A 21,892-nucleotide genomic window follows, 5' to 3' on the forward strand; every position below is an offset into this window, starting at 1 on the left:
GTTGATGAGTTTTTATTATAATGGCAGGCAATTACTCCACTATCATTCGAAATTGAGTTGTGCAGTTATCATTATAATGCCAGGCCCATTTTCCAACTGCCAGCCAGCTTACTGCCGGTCACACCAATTTGGTGAGTTTCCATCAAAATAGCAGGCCACTATGCCTAATGTCAGTCACATTTTAGATGAGGATATTCCTTTATAATGGCGGGCACCCTTGCCTACTGCCAAACACAATCAGGTAGGGGAGTTTTAAACAAAACTGCATGCTCACTTGCCTTCTGCAAGTCAAATCGAGAAGTGAACTATTCATTAAATTGTAGGCCTTGCTTACTAATGACAGTTACACAGGAGTTGGAGAAGGAACCCTTTCCTACTGCCAGTCAAAGTCGGTGTGGGGAGTACTGATTACAATAGCAGACCCACCCATTCTCGATCGCTACAAATCGACATCAGTGAATATATATATATATATATATATATATATATATATCGACATACGAAAGTATATGCGTGTTTACAATATTGAAGACCTTCATTTACAGATTAACTGCTACTAAACGTACGTCATATCGACAAAGGATTATACCATAAGACACGCCGGATTTAGTGGCCTAAATGGCTGGTCCCATGATATGTCATGATATGGGTCAGATTGACTTATAAACGTTGAACAGGGTAAAGTTTTTGTAAGATTATCTCACATTACATTACTTTTCGGATAATTATGTGACAGCTACATATATAGCATTTGGCTCACATATGGCTACTGGGTGGGCCAATTTTCATGAAGAGTTTGATGATTCTGTATTTCATATAAGTAAATGAAGGTATGAATTATGCATGTGAAAATTCCAAATTGACTTAACATCGATGAATAAAGAAAAATCAAACGTAAAAGGGATACAGATACGGCAAAATTTCATAATACCAAGGTTGTAGATCATTCCAAATTGAACGGAGATTGTGCAATCCGTTATGTGATAGGAATTTCCGAAGGTCTGCACCATCATTAAAATTGCCTGCATACTTCGATATTCTTCGGGGATAAAAAGTGAAAAATATTATGATCTTGGAAGTTTTCCGTTCGTTACAGGCTAAAACGTATAATTTTGTCAAATTTCAATTATCTTATTTTTCTTCTGGCAGATTATGCCGCAATCTGGATTTTGGGCTAGGCGGGTAAAAATTAGGACTTTCAGGAAACTAAACCAAAAATTATGCAGACGGTCATTATTACCCCTTAAACGGAAAGCTGTACGAAAATTTCGCCAAAATAGTCAGTGTAGAGGCACACAGTCGTTACGATTTGATTTATATAGATAAGGAATCTGCTCCATGTAAAACACCTTTTGGGCTATGTCCACTGGACTTAACCTGCAAAACTGACCATTCATGATATCTCCCTTATTAATCCTCCTGACGAAAAAATGCACATGAAAAAAAGGTTTAGAGGTGGAATTCCATCACGTTTGGTCGATTTCCAGTCAGGTTGGTCTTGTTCTGTATATATTGTGGAAGAGTAAAATCACCATTTCGGTTCCCTATAAACCGCCAGTCCATTCCGGAACATGAAATATTATTTACGTTTAAAACCTACCTTTGGACAGGTGCATGCTAAATATGAATTTTGGTTCGAATGTCTTCAGTAGTTTTCAAGTTGTAAGGAATACGCTTAACACGGATCCGCTCGTGAGTTAAGTCCGATGGGACTTGTACAGAAAAACGGTCCGTTAATGATATCTCCCTTATTAATCCTCGTATCGAAATGATGCACATGAGAAAAAAAGGTTTAGAAATTAATTTCTACCAAGGTAGGTAGATTTCCATTAAGTTTGGCTGTGTATTTTTTGTGGAAGTGCAAAATCACTGTTTCGGTTTCGTATAAACCCCCAGTCAGTTCAGGGATTGAGAAACAATTTTTGCCCTAAAACCTATCAAGGACAGGTGTGTTGTAAACATGAGTCTTGGTGGAAATACATCCAGTAGTTTGTAGCACTCGCGTACATACGGCGTAATTAAGGAAGAAAATAATACAGTTAAGAATGTTGAAAGTAATAGAAAATGGATTATAACTGAGGACAGCCGGATAACGACAAATATGTAAATGCCAAGTGAATGTATTGGAAAATCAAATGCCCCTCAATAAATTATGCTAGTGTGAGTTATGGATATAATTAAGCGGTAACAAAGGAGAAATTCAGGTCCAGTGATTCTTAGGTAAACAAATAATAAGAAGATGAGTAATGGTGTTATTACTTAATCTATTCGAGGGCGGTTATAACATCCAACGATATTCCGCCAATATCCCGCAGATAGGCCGATTGACGCCTCTCTTGCCTTCTACCCAAGGAACAACCACGAATGTAAAAGCATGATGAGGAAAATGGCAATACATTACTTCCCTGCCGGCATGCAGTCAGAGACGTTGCCATGGTAACCTGTAGGTTCGTTGTCGGTCTGTCGGTCACTCAATGCAGAGCATGGTACCAGCAGAAAATTGTAAATTTCTCCGTCATGTGAAGAGTAAGGTAAATTATGAGCATAACGAAAGTTGTTTATAATGAAGAGACGTATCACGTACGGTAAACGAAGTTTACAGAAAATCAATAGTATAAGAGAAAATGGAGGAAAACCATTCTGGTTTTCCTATAAATCCCCCGTCTATTCAATGATTTCAAAACGACATGCATATCGTAACCTTCCCCGGGATGAGTATACTCTAAATATGAAGTTTGGTTGAGATCTATCCAGCCGTTTCGACGTGATGGTGGAAAAACCATTCTCGTTTTCCTATAAATCCCCGTCTATTCAAAGATTTTAAAATGATATGCGTATCAAAACCTTCCCCGGGATAAGTATACTCCAAATATGATGTTTGGTTGAGATCTAACCAGGCGTTTCGACGTGATGGTGGGAAAACCATTCTGGTTTTCCTATAAACCCCCCGCATATTCAAAGATTTTAAAATGGTATGCATATCGAAACCTTCCCCGGGACGAGTATACTCTAAATATGAAGTTTGGTTGAGATCTATCCAGCCGTTTCGACGTGATGGTGGAAAAACTATTCTGGTTTTCCTATAAACTCCCCGTCTATTCAAAGATTTTAAGATGATATGCATATCGAAACCTTCCCCGGGATGAGTATAAAATATGAAATTTGGTTGAGATCTATCCAGCCGTTTCGACGTGATGGTGGAACAGACAAACAGACAAACAGACAGACAAACAGACAAACAGACAAACAAACAGACACGAAACGTAAAAACCACCGATTCGGTCTTGAGTTGACCTAAAACGGATAAAAATCTGAAAAATTGGCAAAACAAAAGAAATTACAGACAGCGGACCCCCTACAATTTTATTTATATAGATGTCATTGTTATCATACGTAAATTTTATTACTTCTTTGGCCTTAGTCTCCTCCTCTATCTCGACATTATCTTTGAAACCAACAATCTTTACATACTGCTGACTGAATACTTCTTCCTTTTGAAGATCTTCACTTACACACTCCCCTTGTTCATTAATTATTCCTGGAATGTCCTTCTTGTAACCTGTTTCTGCCTTAAAATACCTATACATACTCTTCCATTTTTCACTAAAATTTGTATGACTGCCAATTATGCTTGCCATCATGTTATCCTTAGCTGCCTTCTTTGCTAGATTCAATTTTCTAGTAAGTTCCTTCAATTTCTCCTTACTTCCACAGCCATTTCTAACTCTATTTCTTTCCAGTCTGCACCTCCTTCTTAGTCTCTTTATTTCTCTATTATAATAAGGTGGATCTTTACCATTCCTTACCACCCTTAAAGGTACAAACCTGTTTTCGCATTCCTCAACAGTTTCTTTAAACCCATCCCAGAGTCTGTTTACATTTTTATTTACCGTTTTCCACCGATTATAGTTACTTTTTAGAAACTGCCTCATGCCTGCTTTATCAATGTCCTCTCCCTTACATCCTTACTACAATCCCTAAATATCCTTATAACCATGTGCAGAGATCTGTACCCTTTATTAACAATCATATTTATGTGATTAGCCCAATGAAGGTCTGTTCTTATATTAACACCTAGGTACTTACAATGATCCCCAAAAGGAACGTTCACCCCATCAACGTGGTAATTAAAGCTGAGAGGACTTTTCCTATTTGTGAAACTCACAACCTGACTTTTAACCCCGTGTGTCATCATACCATTGCCCACCGTCCATCTTACAACACAATTAGGTCACCCTGCGGCCGCTCACAATCTTGTAACTTATTTATTACTCTGTACAGGATGACAACAACTGCAAACAACCTTATCTGAATAAACTTCATTACACATATCATTGACATATATAAGAAAATATAACGGTCCAATAATACTGCCTTGAGGAATACCTCTCTTAAGCTGCTCTAATTCTCTGAGTTCTATATTTTAGAAATATAGCCACCCATTCAGTCACTCTTTTTTCTAGTGCCATAGCACTCATTTTTGCCAGTAGTCTTCCATGATCTATCCTATCGAATGCCTTACATAGATCAATCGCAATACAGTCCAATTGACCTCCTCAATCCAGGATATCTGCTATATCTTGCTGAAATCCTACAAGCTGAGCTTCAGTGGAATAACCTTTCATAAACCCAAACTGCCTTGTGTCAAACCAGTTATTAATTTCGCAAACATGTCTAATATTATCGGAGAGAATGCTTTCCCAAACCTTACACGCAATGCATATCAAACTTACTGGCCTGTAATTTTCGGCTTTATGTCTATCACCCTTTCCTTTATACACAGGGGCTACTATGGCAACTCTCCATTCATTTGATATAACTCCTTCAACCAAGCAATAGACAAATAAGTATTTCAACCAATTGCCCTTAGTGTTGTGACCGTTCACAATGTCACATATAGTATGTCATGGTACCCAGGAGCTGAAATATGACGTTTACCGCGTCATTCTGCGGTAAAAACTGTCCAAGTTAGGATTTATCCACCCGCTCCGGGATACGGTTTGCAGTATGCCGGCTCGCTCGACCGAACTATAGTTTTCGGTAATTAGCAGCGAGGCATTGCAGGAGCGCTGGTACTCGAAGTTTTCTCACTCCAACCACGAGCAAGACAGAAAGAGACGCGTTATCACGTGACAGAGAATCTAGGCCACTAGCAGAGCTCAGGGAGTACATCCAACGTGAGAACTAACATTATATCCTATTTCCCTCATTTTTTTTTTTTTTTTGGCATTCGTGTCGAAGCCCACTCAGCCAGTGAATTATGAATGGAAGGGAGTTTTATAGGAACTTATGTTTTAATTTATTTGTTGCTCGGAGACAGGAGAGATGGATTCGGCTTCTCATCATAATGCCTGTGAGGGCATCCAGTGGTACGCGTGACTAGGCCGTGGATCAGAAGAAGGTAGGGGTGTTGTAGTACTATAGGGTAAGTTCGATGCTAGGCGAAGGACTTAGATTCGCAGTCCAATGTCAGAAAGAAATGCATATAACTCAAAGTAAGCAGATTGATCACTTATTTTTTGGAGAATTGACGAAAGAATAGGGGGTAATTGGTATCCTAATGCCAATAAATTTTGAAGTAGGCAAGTAGTGCGTACAAAGTGGTGTGGACATCCAAAGAATATATGATTAAGATCGGCAACTGTATCAGCTGAACATGAACAGAAGGGAGATCGTAGTACTTGGATTTTGTGCAGATGCTGAGGGAAACAACCATGATGAAACTTCATTCCTGCGATTGCTCTGATGAATTGACGCGAATAGGGACGCTGATGGTGCCAAAGAACGTTTGGAATATCTGGATGGATAGTGGCATAGTGTTTTCCGCGTTGTTGGGAGGTATCATGCCACTCGTTGTTCCACGCCATCAATTGCCGTCGACGAAGCAAGGAGGTGTAATCCGATGCTGGAACTGTCGTGTAAGTCTGTTGGCCTTCAGTGGCAGCAGATCGTGCTGCTTTGTCTGCTAGCTCATTGCCTGGGATTCCTACATGGGCCTTTACCCACACAAATGAAACTTTCTTCCCCTGTGTCTCAAGTCGATGTACCTGTGCAATAATCTCGTGTACGAGAATCAAGGATGATGTCCGTGAGTTAATGGTTTGTAGACTCTGCAGTGCTGATCTAGAATCAGACAACACCACAATCAACCGCTCAGGAAGATTTGCAGCGTATTCGAGGGCCCCCAAAATGGCTGTAAGCTCAGCCGTAAATATAGATGCTGTCGGAGGTAGCTTGAACTTACCACAACTGCCGGATTGAACATCGATATAGGCGCTACCCACTGTATTACAGTCCTTTGATCCATCTGTGTAGATGTGTCGGGCGTGTGGCCATTCTGCCAGATAACGTTTCAGGCTGACATCGTTACAGTTCACAGTGATCTCAAACGATGTTTCTAGTCGAATATCCAGTTTCTTAATAGTAGTTTCAAAAGAACAGTTAAAACTGGGATGGGTATCTGTAGTGCTTATAATACGCCTGCAACCACTGAGATTGGTAAATTCATCCACTAGGATCGGTTGACGTTTCTTTCTCCAGTAGCGTGAAGTCAGTACTAGGGTAGTCAGCTTGGATATCTTGTGAAGTATTGGAGACTTCCTGCATTGAAAACGTTTTAAAATATATTTCCCCGCTAGATATTGCCTTCGTAGATGGAGAGGAGGTTCGAGTGTTTCAAGTAGCAGAGCATTTGTAGGTGTAGTCTGCATTGCTCCTATGCAGAGTCTAAGGGCCTTATACTGACATTTGTCTAGTTTAGTTAACAATGTTTTGGAAGCCGTAGCAAAGCATCCACTTCCATAATCCAGGAGAGGTCGAATCAAACTTCTGTACAGTTGCAGCGCAATTTTCGGGTCACAGCCCCACCAAGAGCCGCTAATGGCTCATAAGATATTGACTGAAATAAAACACTTACGGAGCACATGATGAATATGTGGAGACCATGTCAATTTGTGATCGATGAGAAGTCCTAGATAAGGCACCACCACCTTGTAGGGAAATAAGTAGGAACCCAGATGAATCGTGTCCAGTGGGGGTCTCGAATGTCGAGTGTAGATAGAGACTGCTGATTTTCCTGCAGATATCGTTAATCCATGGTTATGAAGCCAAGGAGTGAAAGTCCTCATGGCAACCGTCATCTGTTCTTGACACTTGTCCAAGGATTCAGCTTCTGTATAAATGCAAATATCATCAGCATACTGAAGAACTTGAATCTCAGGAGAAAATATAGATGTGAGGTCTGCTGTGTATATGTTAAAAAGCAACGGAGACAAGATAGAGCCTTGTGGAAGACCTTGGGATGTCATTCGAGGACCAATTGTCGTGCCATTGTGAAACATGATGAGATGTCTATCTTGTAGAAGGCAACTGAGGTTCCCAATAAAGGCCTCTGGGAGATGTAGGAAGCGTAATTTGTCTTGTGATGTTCTACCCACCATTCTAATCGATGCTTAATCATCCTTTCCATAGTCTTGTACAAGCAGGATATCAAGGACAGTGAGCGATAGGATGAAGACAGTCGTGGATTTTTCCCATTCTTCAATAATGGTACCAGACGAATAAGTTTAAATGACGGAGGATGCACTCTTTGAAACCACATCCTGTTTATCAGCTTAAGTAGTTTCTTATGTCCATCACTAGACATGTTGAGTAACATTGGGTAATGGATGTTATCTGGGCCTGGGGAAGTATTATTACTCATTTTCCAGGCTTTAATAAGTTCTTGAAATTCAAATGGACGAAGTAGTGGATGGAAATTATCTTCATAGCCATTGCGTGGTAAATAACCTATATGAGCTGAAGGAGGGGCCATTTTTCTCAGGATGTCCTCTTTTATTGGTATCGTACATGTAGATGTAAACTGAGGGCAGTTCTGTGAGTTTCGGAAACGACGAATATTCCGCCACATCGTAGCAGGAGAGATAGATGAGTTGGGAGAAGTACAATATTGGCGCCAACCCTGACGCTTTTTAAGCTTGAATAAGCGTTTTGCTTTCGCTTGAGTTTCTTGTACGCTGAGGAAATTAGCTTCAGAAGCATCCTGTTTATAATGATGGAGTGCCACACGCCTGTCATGCAACGCAGCTTGACATTCGTTATCCCACTAAGGAGTTGGAGGTCGTTTGCTGTATGCATATGGTCTGTTTTGTGGAATTGTAAGACAGGCTGCTCGATTAATGGAATCGCAGAATGTTTCGTAGTCTCTGACAATGTCATTCGTTTCGTGGTATTCTTCCAGGATGAGATCTATTGCCTCCTTGTAACTTGCCCAGTCAGCTTGTCGAATTTTCCAACGATATGTTGGGTAGATGGTATGAGGAATGGTTGATGTATTAGTCGATGTTAATAATATTGGAAAGTGGTCAGATCCTAGAGTGTCCTGTAGAACCTGCCAGGAGAAGTCGAGTGCTATTGAAGGAGATGCAAAAGTAACATCTACTGCCGAAGGAGCTTGATTAGGTCGGGAAATTCGGGTAGGGGACCCATCATTCAGTAGCACTAAGTTTTCTTCTTCAGCTACACCCATGAGTTGTATTCCATGTGACTCAGTAGAAGAACTTCCCCAATTCAAGTGGTGTGAGTTGAAGTCTCCGAAGATAAGTACAGGCTGTGAAAGTTGGGAAAATAGTCGACGCAGTTCGTGTACAGATACCAGTTGGTTAGGTGATCGGTATACGGAAACAATAGTTAACGGTGAACCCCTGTAGTTAACCTTGATGGCACATGTTTCCAATTTCGACCCTCGAAGATTAAGAGTTATTGATCATAAATGATGTTCTTCTGGAGGAGAATTCCAACCCCTCCATAACCATCACCACGTCAAAGAACTCGGATTAAGAATCTGTAGAGAATCGGGGGTTTTACTGCTAGATTTTAAATCACGAACTATTGTTTTACTGCTGGATGCCCTTCCTGACTAAGATTTTAAATCGCAAGAATTTGTTTTAAGACTCAAGTCTTGTTATGTTTCTTTTCGTAATCTGCAAGTCTAAACAAGCATATCGCTGCACACTCTTGCCTTCGCAATGCGTGTTCGATAATTGTTTTCAACTAGTTGCCCTTCCTGACGTCAAAGAACTCGGATTAAGAATCTGTCGAGAATCGGGGGTTTTACTGCTAGATTTTAAATCACGAACTATTGTTTTACTGCTGGATGCCCTTCCTGACTAAGATTTTAAATCGCAAGAATTTGTTTTAAGACTCAAGTCTTGTTATGTTTCTTTTCGTAATCTGCAAGTCTAAACAAGCATATCGCTGCACACTCTTGCCTTCGCGATGCGTGTTCGATAATTGTTTTCAACTAGTTGCCCTTCCTGACGTCAAAGAACTCGGATTAAGAATCTGTCGAGAATCGGGGGTTTTACTGCTAGATTTTAAATCACGAACTATTGTTTTACTGCTGGATGCCCTTCCTGACTAAGATTTTAAATCGCAAGAATTTGTTTTAAGACTCAAGTCTTGTTATGTTTCTTTTCGTAATCTGCAAGTCTAAACAAGCATATCGCTGCACACTCTTGCCTTCGCGATGCGTGTTCGATAATTGTTTTCAACTAGTTGCCCTTCCTGACGTCAAAGAACTCGGATTAAGAATCTGTCGAGAATCGAGGATTTACAGCTAGATGCTCGCCGGATACCCTTCCCAACGGCATAAGTTACCAGGATTTGAATCGCGGTATCCATCATTGTGTCTGACTTGCAAGCTCACGCGTATTATTTTTTGCTGAGATATCATGCTACTTCCGTTCGCCAGCTAGAGCGGAAACTCGCAGTACTGCGTCTATTTCATCTTACAACTTGGAGGAGACAACATGTGTACATATAATTTATGATCTTTCACCCTCCCTTAAAAAACATGTAAGTATCTCGGAACATTCTTATCCGTGTGTGTTGCAAATACTAAGCGAGTGAGCCGAGCGAGTTGGCTACGCAGTGTGCTTTCTTGATTTTCGTATGAGTGTATTCACAATTACTAAGCGTCTTAGCAGTGTGATGAACGAGTTAGCTACGCGGTATATATTTTTTTACTTTCGTACTAAGCAAATCATTTGAAGTGTTAGTCTTGTTAGTTTCAATCTAAACAAAGGTATCCCTTAACATGTTGTACAGTGTTCGGTTCTACTTGTTTCGTGATCTGAACGCATCAATCAATGTTCTGATTACATGTTGTATCGAGTGCAGTGTTCAATTCTAGTCTTGTTATGTTTCAAGCTGATCTTCTTAGAACAAAGGTATCCCCTAACATGTTGTACAGTGTTCGGTTCTACTTGTTTCGTGATCTGAACACATCAATCATTGTTCTGATCGCATGTAACGACATCGAGTGCAGTGTTCAATTCTAGTCTTGTTATGTTTCAATCTAAACAAAGGTATCCCCTAACATGTTGTACAGCGTTCGATTCTACTTATGTAGTGTTCTGAACACAGCAGACAATGTTTTAATCACATGTTGAAGTTAACGACATCGAGTACAGTGTTCGATTCTACTTATTTTGTGTTCTGAACACATCAATCAATCAATGTGCAGTGTTCAATTCTAGTCTTGTTATGTTTCAATTTAAACAAAGGTATCCCCTAATACAGCGTTCGATTCTACTTATGTAGTGTTCTGAACACACCACACAATGTTTTAATCACATGTTGTATCGAGTACAGTGTTCTGAACACATCAATCAATGTTCTGATCACATGTTGTATCGAGTACTGGCTGTCTCATAAGGAGCTATGTATAGCCGCCATCTTGCATCCGCCATCTTGCGCAAGCATCCTTAGGGCGTCTCTAGTCATGGATCCTTAAGCCGCCTCATAAGAGCAACCACCATCTCGCGCAAGCATCCCTCATAAGGAGCCTTGTATAACCGCCATCTTGCGCAAGCATCCCAAGGGCGTCTATGTATAGCGATCATCTTGCATAAGCACCTTTAAGGAGTCATGTATAGTCACCATCTTGTGCAATTAGCGTCGAGAGAGGACTGATGTAGAATTTTTCTTTTTAAATTATCCGCCACCACATAGAGTGTAGCACTGAGGTTTGCGATGTAAGATGGTGGATGACAGCTGCGCGTAGCACGTAGAATTTGCCGCCACCACATAGATGGCAGCACGGTGCTCTCTTGATTAAAGATGGCGGATGACAGCTAACAGAACTTTTCAAATTGCCCGCTACTACAGAGAGCAGCACGGTGCTCTGTTCATTAAAAGATGGCGGATGACAGGTGATGAAATTGCCCGCATGATAGCAGCACCGTGCTCTATTGATTAAAGATGGTGGATGATAGCTGTCATAAAAAGCACGTGGCTTTGTTTACTAAACAAGAGCACATAGATTTTTTTCAAATTGCCGCCACCACATTTCAAAGGTATCTAGCTAAAGAGCGCAGCACTGAGGTTTGTGATGCAAGATGGCGGATGACAGCTGTCAGAAAAAAGCACGTGAGTTTGTTTCCAAACAAGAGCATGTAGAATTTGCCGCCACCACATAGAGGGCAGCACGGTGCTCTCATGATTAAAGATGGCTGCTGTCACGTGGAATTGCCTGCCACCACAAAAGAGGGTAGCACGGTGCTCAAAGATGGCTGCTATCAAAAAGGATTTTTCAAATTATCCGCCACCACATTTCAAAGGTAAGTAGCTAAAGAGGGCACCACTGTGCTCTATAGATTAAAGATGGTGGATGACAGCTGTCAAAAAGCACGTGAGTAGTGGTGTGACGCCGGTTCTGATCCACTTTGGGGTGGGGGGTGGGGTGGGGGGTGGGCGGGGGGCGTGGTCTGTGCTCTGATTGGTTGGGGGGGTGGGGGTGGGGGCGTGGCCTGTGCTCTGATTGGTGGGTGGGTGGGGGGCGGGGCTTTGCTCTGATTGGTGGGATTGGGTAGTGCTGGGGGGGAGGGTGGGTGTGTTGGTCTGTCTCTGTGGGGGAGGTGAGCGTGCGTGCGCGCGCGCGCGTGCAGGGTGGTGGGGGCGGGGTGTGGCCTCCACCCCCTTGGCGGAGGGGGGGTTACGTTTCCCCCCTTTGTGCAGCTGTGTGTGTGGCAGGTGCGCGCTCCCCTCCCGCTGAGTCAGCCTCGTTCATCCCCCTCGCTCCCCCAGCTGAGTCAGCCTTAACCGCGTTTCCCTTTGTGCAGCTGTGTGTGGCAGGTGCGCTCTCTTCCCGCTGAGTCAGCATGACGCGCAGATGTGCTCCCCTCCCGCTGAGCCAGCATCGTTCCCCCCTCGCTCCCCCGCTGTGTCAGGCTCGTTTCCCCCCTTCCTCTGTTCTTTTGTGTGTGTGGCAGGTGCGCTCTCCCGCTAAGTCAGCTTCCCTTATCTCTTATTTTTTAAACATGCATGCAGGTGCGCTCTCCCGCTGAGTCAGCATTGTTCCCTTCGCAGGTGCACCCTCTTGCCGAGTCAGCATTTTTCTCTTTGTTATTTTTAAAGAAAATGTGTGCACGTGTGCTGTCCTGCTGAGTCAACATCGTTATCTCTTATTTTTAAATGCATGCGGGTGCAGCAGGAGTGCTTAAGAAAAAAGTGGGTGTTATAAAATTAGGAGCGTTGTTGGCTTGCACGTACGCTTTCAGGGGGAGCGCTCTCCCTCCCTAGCCTAACCACCTACAGTTTCATCACGTGCGCTCCCCTGCTAGTAAACAAGCGTGTAGTGCCTAAGAGTAGGGGTAAGAGATTGAGTATATATGCTGGAGGGTTTTGTAGACTGTATCAGAGATTCGTCTCAGTTATTGAAGGGAATACTTTTCAACAGAAAAATGGTACGAGTGAAGCAGACGTTGCCACGATGCTATAAACCTATGGACTTGAGGTTTAGCCTTCAGCAGCAGCAGCAGCAGCAACAGCATCACCAGCAGGAGGAGAAGAAGGAGATGTTGCCTACACCACCGATGCAGAGCTTTCCTCAAGGCCAAACACTAGTGGACTTGAGCTGTGGTAGCCTTCAGCAGCGACAGCAACATTACCAGGAGGAGGAGATGTCGTTGGACTTGAGCTGTAACGGTAGCCCGCGACAGCAGGAGTTGCAGACCACACCACCAATTCGTAGTAGAGTTCAACCTCAGCAACAGCAGCATCAACAACAGCAGTGGGAGGACAAGAAGGAGATGCTGCCTACACCACCACAGATGCAGTGCTTTCCTCAAGTCCAAACACTACTGGGCTTGAGCTGTGGTTGCCTTCAGCAGCGGCAGCAACATTACCAGGAGGCGGAGATGCTGTTGGACTTGAGCTGTAACGACAGCCTGCGACAGCAGGAGTTGCAGACCACACCACCACTTCGTAGTAGAGTTCAACTTCAGCAGCAGCAGCAGCAGCAGCAGCAGCAGCAGCATCAGGAGAAGGAAGAGGAGGAGATGGACTGCAGTTTACAGCAGGAGGAGGAGGAGGAGGAGGAGGAGCTGCACAATAGTTCCATTGTAAAATGGATTGAGGAAGTGGTGGTACTAATAAGAAAAGAAGAGGAAGAAGAGGAACGACAGAAAAAAAATCTTTTCCTCTTTAAGGAGGAGGAAGAGGAAGAAGAAGAAGAAGACCTATATGATGAAGAAGATAGTGATGATGATAATGATGAAAAGACATTCATCAAAGAGATGAAAAAAATTTTCAGTTTTGATTCAGTTGCTCAAAGGGGGCTTGAGGAGCAAGGGTGTTGCGAAGCACCCAATTTGGAAAGAAGTAACAACGGAGAATTTTATAATTGTAAAAATTGTAAATGCATAAATATTTTTTAAATATTGTATTGTATTGTTTTGTTTTGTATTGTATTTTGTATTGTATTTTGTGCACTAGTTTTTTAAATATATAATTATTTTTATATCTTTTTTTATTTCTTAAACCTTTATATGTATCCTTTCATTATTACTAAGAGCAGAAGGAAGGAAAAAGGGAAACAAAAAAAAGCACAACATATTATATTTTTTTTATTACAATCTATTCCTTACAATACATTAGTTTCTTTAATCCAAGAATTATGAGAATCATCATACCCTAACCATTTTACAAGCACTTTATTTCCTTTCCTTCGAAGTATGCGTTCTACTAGGTAGATGTCTGGATGTTTAGTCTTTTGCAATTCTTCTGTGTAGAAGGCACCAGCTATTAGATGTTGTTGACAGTCTTTTAAGAGGTATGTCACAGGGTTAGTAGGTTGCACCTTATAAATAGTGAAGAGCTCAGTAGTCCAGTTAGGTGTATACCCTTTTTCAAATTGATGTTTTTGCTTGCTGATGCGAACAATATCACCTACTTGAAATTTTCTCTTTCTAGTATCTACTGTTTTAATTGTGTTATACACTGTTGCAAGCAGTCGATTGTCTTTTACATCACAAGGTTTCATTTTAATAGTACGGTGATAGGTGTGATTATAATCATGGATAAGCTTTTGTAACCTATGTATCCATGAATGAGTTCCTTCTTTAGTAAACATTCTCCACATACGTTCACGAAGTGTTCGGTTGAAACGTTCTACAACACAAGCTTTCATATTGCTGTACGTTGAGTAATGATTAATGTTGTGTGATGTGGTCCATCGTTTGAACTCAGCATTGTAGAACTCTTTTCCTCTGTCTGTTTGAATATGTTTAGGAAATCGTTTGCTCTTATTGTATATCTTACGCAGCACTGCAGCAACTTCTTTTCCACTCTTACTTTTTAAAGGTTGTGCCCAAGCATATTTAGAATAAACATCTATAATGGTTAGCATATACTTAAAACCATTATTTTCTCGAGAATAGGGTATCATTTCTACTAAATCCATTTGGTGTAGATCATCTAATCCTTTAGTAATAACCCTCCGCCGCATGTAACATCTGCGAGCGGGGCGGTGTAACTCTCTAGCAATATTAGCTCTGATGTCAACACTCATTCTGATGTGGTGTAAAACGAAGACTGGTTATTTATGCAATAATTCGAGCTTCTCGAAGTTCTTCAATAATAGATAAAATTTCGTTTTCGTGTGCAGTATGACCTGCAGATTTAGAAGCCATTAACAGCTGTAGACGTTGTACAAGCTCATTAGGATCATCCCAGTGTACATAGTCAACAATAGGTTGTTGATGATTATATTTCCACTTCAAACCCATGCCTGTTCGCTTTCTTTTTCTACATGGCGAACTTTCTGTAGAGAAGAGTGGTTTAATAATGTTTGTATATTTATACCCTCGATTAGACATTAACTGTTTATCCGATCGATGCTGAACTCTGTGCGCGTTTGTAGATTCTAATATTTTTACATAATTTGAAAGATCTCTCTTTGTGTATATACTATTATTGGGGAAGGATTTAAAAATTAATTCATAAAGACCTCGCGTGCCTTTATAGCTTTTGTTATTTATGACTATGTCGTTACCGTGGAAACGTATTTCTGAATCACCAAGAAACCATCTAGCTTCTTCTTTTCGTACCCCATAAACTCGATCTAATACTTTGCGTACACTGTGTGGTTGTGTAAATAAATCCAAGTAAGAAGAAGCAATATTCCCTATTATTGGCTTCTGTGCTTTAAAAATGAATGGAACTTCTGCATTGGGTTGCTCTAGAAGAGTTCTTTCTTCGTTTTCTTTTGTTTCTTCTGCTTCTTCTGTTTCTTCTGTTTCTTCTTGTTTGATAGGAGGTGCTGTAGGAGAGTTGAATGAATTAGATTTTTCTGAGACGGTAGCCAGTAGAGATTTTAAGGGTTTGGATATAGGACTAAATGTTTTTTCAAGTTGATTTTCTTGTAAAAGCTCTCCTGATTTAAGCGCATCATATTTATATTTTACATTTTTAATAGCTTGCGCAAGATATTGATTGTCATATATGTCTTTCTTTATGTCAGATTGTACTTGGTTTCTCGAACGGATGCTGCTTTTCAAACGGGTGTTCGCTGAACGGGTGCTGTTTTTCGAACGGGTGTTCGTCGAACGGGTGCTGTTTTCCAAACGGGTGTTTGTCGAACGGGTGCTGTTTTTCAAACGGGAGTTCTTGGAAGGGCTCCTGTTTTTCAAACGAGTGTTTTTCGGACAAGTATTCGTTGAACAATTCATGTTTTTTCAAAGAAGTTCTGTAGATCTTTAGCTTTTGTTCTGTATCTATGAGCAGACAAACCCATAATGGTATTGTAATACGTTTTTCAACGCTTTTTATTCTATCATAGAGAAATCCAGGTTTGTTGTGTAGTCAAAGACAATATGTAAAGGTAAAGTAGTCGTTGAATGCTTACCATCGTCTCCAACCAATTTAAATTGCAGTTTGTCTTTTGCGTGAACAGTAATTATAGTTCCTTCTCCGATTGTTATAACATTTTCATTATGTTTACACTGAATCTTGTTAGCTGCAGGAACAATAGACAATACTTCAAGTGTTCCCGAGTGTGGTAACGTGTATGTAAGATGCCCATTATTGAGACGATAAAAGGGACTATCGTACATTGATGGTATGCTTGTTATTTGTAGAAGGAAATGAACAAGCAGCTTATTTTTTAAAGCCTGTACTATAGATAGAACGCGTTCATTTACAATGCTTAATATATTATCTTTTGTTTCAACGATGGATTTTTGGATCCATTCTATGTTCTTTTCGTTTAACAAATTAAGCGTTTTAGTCATGCTAGCTTTGAGTGTAGCGATGTCTTGCTTATAGGTAACCTCTATGTTATCGGTGTGCTGTTTGTTGTACGCATAATCTTCCAGGTGGTGCAGAGTGACAACATCTTGAGCTTCTTTGGGGTTTGAAACACCAGATAGTCGTTTGTCATTTATATCAATAGTCTCTTCGTTAATATGAAAATGAGCAAAGTGATTGCTAACGTTATTTTTAAGTTCGTTGATATCATAGATTACTACATCAGTTATGAAATTTTTAAGATTAGCTATGTCTTGCTTATGGTAGACCTTTATTTTATCAATATCTTGTTTGCCGCATGCATAATTTTCTAGATGCTGTAAAGTGACGACATCTTGAGCTTCTTTGGGGTTTGAAACATCAGATAAACGTTTGCCTTTTATGTTGATAGTATCTTCGTTTATATCAAAGTGCTCAACGTGATTGGTAACGTTATTTTTAAGTTCATCAAGATTATTGACTACTACATCAGTTATGTGAGTTTGAAGATTAGCGATGTCTTGCTTATAATTAGTCTCTATATTATCGGTGTGCTGTTTGTTGTACACATAATCTTCTAGGTGCTGCAAAGTGACAACATCTTGAGCTTCTTTAGGGTTTGAAACCCCAGATAGTCGTTTGTCTTTTATGTTAATGGTTTCTTCGTTTATATCAAACTGAGCAACATGATTGCAAACGTTATTTTTGAGTTCATTGATATCTTTGACCACCACATCTGATATACGGGTTTTAAGGTCAGCAATATCTTGCTTATAGACAATCTCTATGTTATCAGTATGTTGTTTGCTGCATGCATAACTTTCTAGATGCTGCAAAGTCACCACATCTTGAGCTTCTTTGGGGTTTGAAACCCCGGATAGACGTTTGCCTTTTATATTGATAGTATCTTCTTTTATATCAAAGTGAGCAACATGATTGGTAACGTTATTGTTAAGTTTATTGATATCATTGGTTACTACATCAGTTATATGAGTGAGATCAGTGATGTCTTGCTTATAGTTAGCCTCTATGCTATCGGTATGCTGTTTGTTGTATGCATAATTTTTTAAGTGGTGTAGAGTAATAGCATCTTGATCATTTTCAGGGTCTGAAACATCAGATAGACGTTTACCTTTTATGTTAATGGTTTCTTCTTTTATATCAAAGTGAGCAACGTTCTGTTTAAGTTCATTAATATCATTTTGATGGTTGGCTATCACACAGTCTGTGTATTGTTTGTTATATGCATAATTCTCAAGATGATGCAACGTAACAACATCTTGAGAATCAATTGGATTAGAAGCTTTAGATATGCGTTTATTGTGTATATTGAGGTTATCAGTGTTTACTTCTATAATGTCATTTTGCTTATTTAAGTTTGATTTGAGTTCGTTTACAGCTTGGTTTATGCTTTCTACAACAGCATTAACATCTTCCTGACTAGATGCATACAGTTCCAAATATTGTTTATTTACCGCATCAAGAGGTTTTCTCGGATCTTCTAAACCGGTTAGTCTTCTTTTCTTAACATCTATATCACTCTCTGTTTGAATATCAAAAATATCAGCGTAAGTGTCAACCTTACGTTTCAATTCATTAAGTTCTTTTACAACTGATTCGTCTAAATACTCTTTAGAATGTGTATAATTATGAAGATGTTCCAAGGTCACTGCATTAGGAGCTGTGTTTTGATTTACTATTCCGGTAACTGTAGTGGATCCTAATTCCAAACTTCCCACTCCAGAATTGTTAACAATTGTTTTCTTGAATTCGTTAAGAGAATCTACAACAAATTTTTTATTACATGCATCATTTTCAAGTATAGGGTCGGCTACACAACGTAGTCGCTTATTATTTAATGAATAATCTCCATCTTCAGTGCGGTATAAGTTATTGGCTACAGCTTCAAACAAAATACCATCCACATAAGCCTTAGTTGGTATATCATCTTCCAGTACTGGGTAAGATACAGCAACCTTAACATTTCCACATACCTCCATGATGTTTACACTCACTACTCAGTAGATCAAATGAACATGATCCATATTATATTCGCAGTATTTATACCTTCCGTGTATCGAAATACTTATCGAATCCATTACGATACCGTCCGTTATGTAATTCACTATCTTTATCGATAACAAGGAAACTATATCGATTTTCATTCCAACACTGAGCGCAGAGTTCCTTAAACTCATCGAAGCTCATATCCGTATTAACATGATCATCGTACACATGCTTTAGGTTTCCAACATCTTGTCTAAATAATATAATAAAATTTGCGTTATCTCGAAGTAAATGTTTGGGTAGACAGGTGTAAGTTTGACATAGATAAAACACATCAACACCAAAATGTCTAGCCATACTAAAATATGTTTTCATAATACTTTGTTTATCGCACGCTACATCATCGAAAATAATCACAGAGTGAGGTTTTGTTTCTTCAGGACGTATAACATCTTCGTTTTCAGAATAGCTGTAATAGGAGATACTTGGAATGGAAGCCAGCACCTTTTCTAAGCGAGCATATTTACTTTGCTGTAACGATTTCGAATAGACGTAGACGTTGGCGAAACGCAAACCATTTGGGTGTTCCAACAGATTAATCATAAGATTAGTTTTTCCACAATTCGATGGACCACATATGATACAACGCAAAGAGTTTGGAAGGAGAACACTGTGGCGTCGCACAGCATTTTGTTCTCCTCCTCCATCACCGTCTTCTATTACACGAACAGGTAGAGAGATGGTTTGTTTTACCGTTTTAACCATAGCGGACTGAATGATATGCATCACCTGCATGCTTATATATATATGCTTACCTTGAGGTGAAAGCTTTCACACGATGTTTGTCACTCGAACGAGTAACAACAACGTTACTAGTACAACAAAGAAGACGAAGAAAAATAAGAAGAAGAAGAAGAAGAAGAAGAAGACTTGTTGTGGACGTGGGTTATTGAATAAAATTATAAACAAAGGTATTGACCACCTCCCATTTGAAGCACACATTCCAGGTTACCAGTATTGTGGACCAGGCACCCGACTCGAAAAACGGTTGAAACGTGGTGATCCAGGCATCAATCCTCTAGATAAAGCGTGCAAAGAGCACGATATTGCGTACCAAGAAACTGATGCAAATCATCGACGTGAAGCCGATCGAGTATTAGCTTCTAAGGCTTGGGCTCGAGTCAAGTCACGGGACGCAAGCGTACGAGAAAGGCTTGCGGCGTTAGCCGTGGCTGGAATTATGAAAGGCAAGGCAAAGCTAGGAGCTGGAAAACAAAGAAGACAAAAAAGAAAAAACCATTTATTGTTAGCTATTCAGAAAGCTCGCTCTGCGCTCGCACGTCTAGGACCAGGTGTCGGCATCAAGCAGGCAGCTTCCGCAGCACTCAGAGCTGCACGCAAAGCTGTAGGAAACAACAACAAGAACAACAACAGTGTAGGAAAAAGAAGAAGAGTTATCCCATTACCACAAAAAAAGTTGGGGGGGATTATTCCACTTATTCCACTATTCGCAGGCCTATCAGCCTTAGGAAGCCTAGCGGGAGGAGCGGCAGGTGTAGTGAACGCTATAAACAAAGCCAAAAAAGCAAGAGAGCAACTGTCCGAGATGCAACGTCACAACCATGTCATGGAAGCAGTAGCTTTACGAGGCGGAAAAGGTCTCTATTTAGCTCCTTACAAAAAAGGATTGGGTCTATACCTCTGAAACTACCATACAAACCGCTCTCTAACATTGAATTACATCAGTATGCCTTACAGTTAGGAATTCCTTATTTTCGTGGTGTTTACATGAGAGACACGTTGCCTAAGTACGCACACAAAAACGAGAGTTGTATTGTAAATCTAGAACCCTCTTCCCTTTCAGGTTCACACTGGGTAGCAATATATAAAAGAGGGAAGCATGCACACTATTTTGACAGTTTTGGTGATTTGAGACCACCTTGTGAAGTATCACGCTATTTGCGTGGTTGTAACCGTATTCTATATAACTACGAACGATACCAATCTTTTGATAGCGTTGTTTGTGGACATTTATGTCTACAGTTTCTACTAACTATAAATACTGCTGATAAGTGTTGACAACACATCATTCATCATGAAGAGTAGAAAGGAGTCGGTGTACACGTTGACTGGAAATGGGTCGGAATTGAGCATGGAACTATCTCCAGCGCTTGTTTTAGATGACTATTCGTACGAAGTAGGCATGAAGAGTTTGTATACCTCATACACGATTCCTAACATAACTAAAAATAATAATCTTCTGAGAATTAGGTATGTAGGTAAACATAAAGATATCAATCATGATATAAAGATACCACCAGGAATGTATGAAATTCAGGATCTTATAGATGTTTTAAATAGAAAGTTTGCACGAATAGGAGATACTCCTGATCAAACACATGAATACGAAAAGAATGGTACAAACAGACCCAACAGTAATTTTACTTTAACCTTTGACAAACATACGTTAAAATCAAAACTTTACAGCAAGTATACAATCGATTTCACCGTTGACGATTCTTTGGCACCTATTCTTGGTTTCGGGCGAACTATTTTGAAACCAAACACAACTAATATCTCACCTTCCCCTATCTGCATTTCGAACATTAACGTTATCCGTGTAGAGTGCAATATTGCAAGCGGTGCATTTTTAAACGGAAAACGTACACATTCCATTTACGATTTTTATCCTAACGTTGCTCCAGGGTATAAAATAGTTGAGCAACCCTTACCTATCATTTATTATCCTATTGCCTTACAAAGTGTAAACAACATCACTGTGACTCTCAAAGATCAAACTGAAAATAAGGTTGATTTACTTGACGAAAACCTTTCGGTTACGCTTCACATACGACCTATCGAATGAACACATGGGAATCGTCTACAGAAATACAAGCGATAGAAGTGGTAGTGGAGAACGTAAAGCTTCGAACCACATCTATCTAAAACCATTGACATTAAGCAACAAACGATATCTGGAATCTTTAGGATACAAAGTTCTTTACCCTTATAAAGATATAAAACTAAACAGACACACCTCGTTCTCACCTACAGTCAGCTAAGCCTTTATAGAGTAAACAACATATTCATCATGTCTCAAGCGCCAAAAGAAGAAAAACCGTTTTTCAATCATTCTACTTCGGGTACTGCAGGATACAATGATGAAATACGAATCCCCTATTACGCGAGCAAGGATACTATCTCTTGTAATCCTCACGTTATAAGTTCAGTTACAGGCGGGATCATAAAGTTATTACAAACGGACACACGTACACCCAATATGTACAACAGTTACAAACGAAAGCTTTAAGTTTTAGTG

This window comes from Anabrus simplex, chromosome 4, assembly GCF_040414725.1.
Source record: "Anabrus simplex isolate iqAnaSimp1 chromosome 4, ASM4041472v1, whole genome shotgun sequence".
Classification (NCBI taxonomy): Eukaryota; Metazoa; Arthropoda; class Insecta; order Orthoptera; family Tettigoniidae; genus Anabrus; species Anabrus simplex.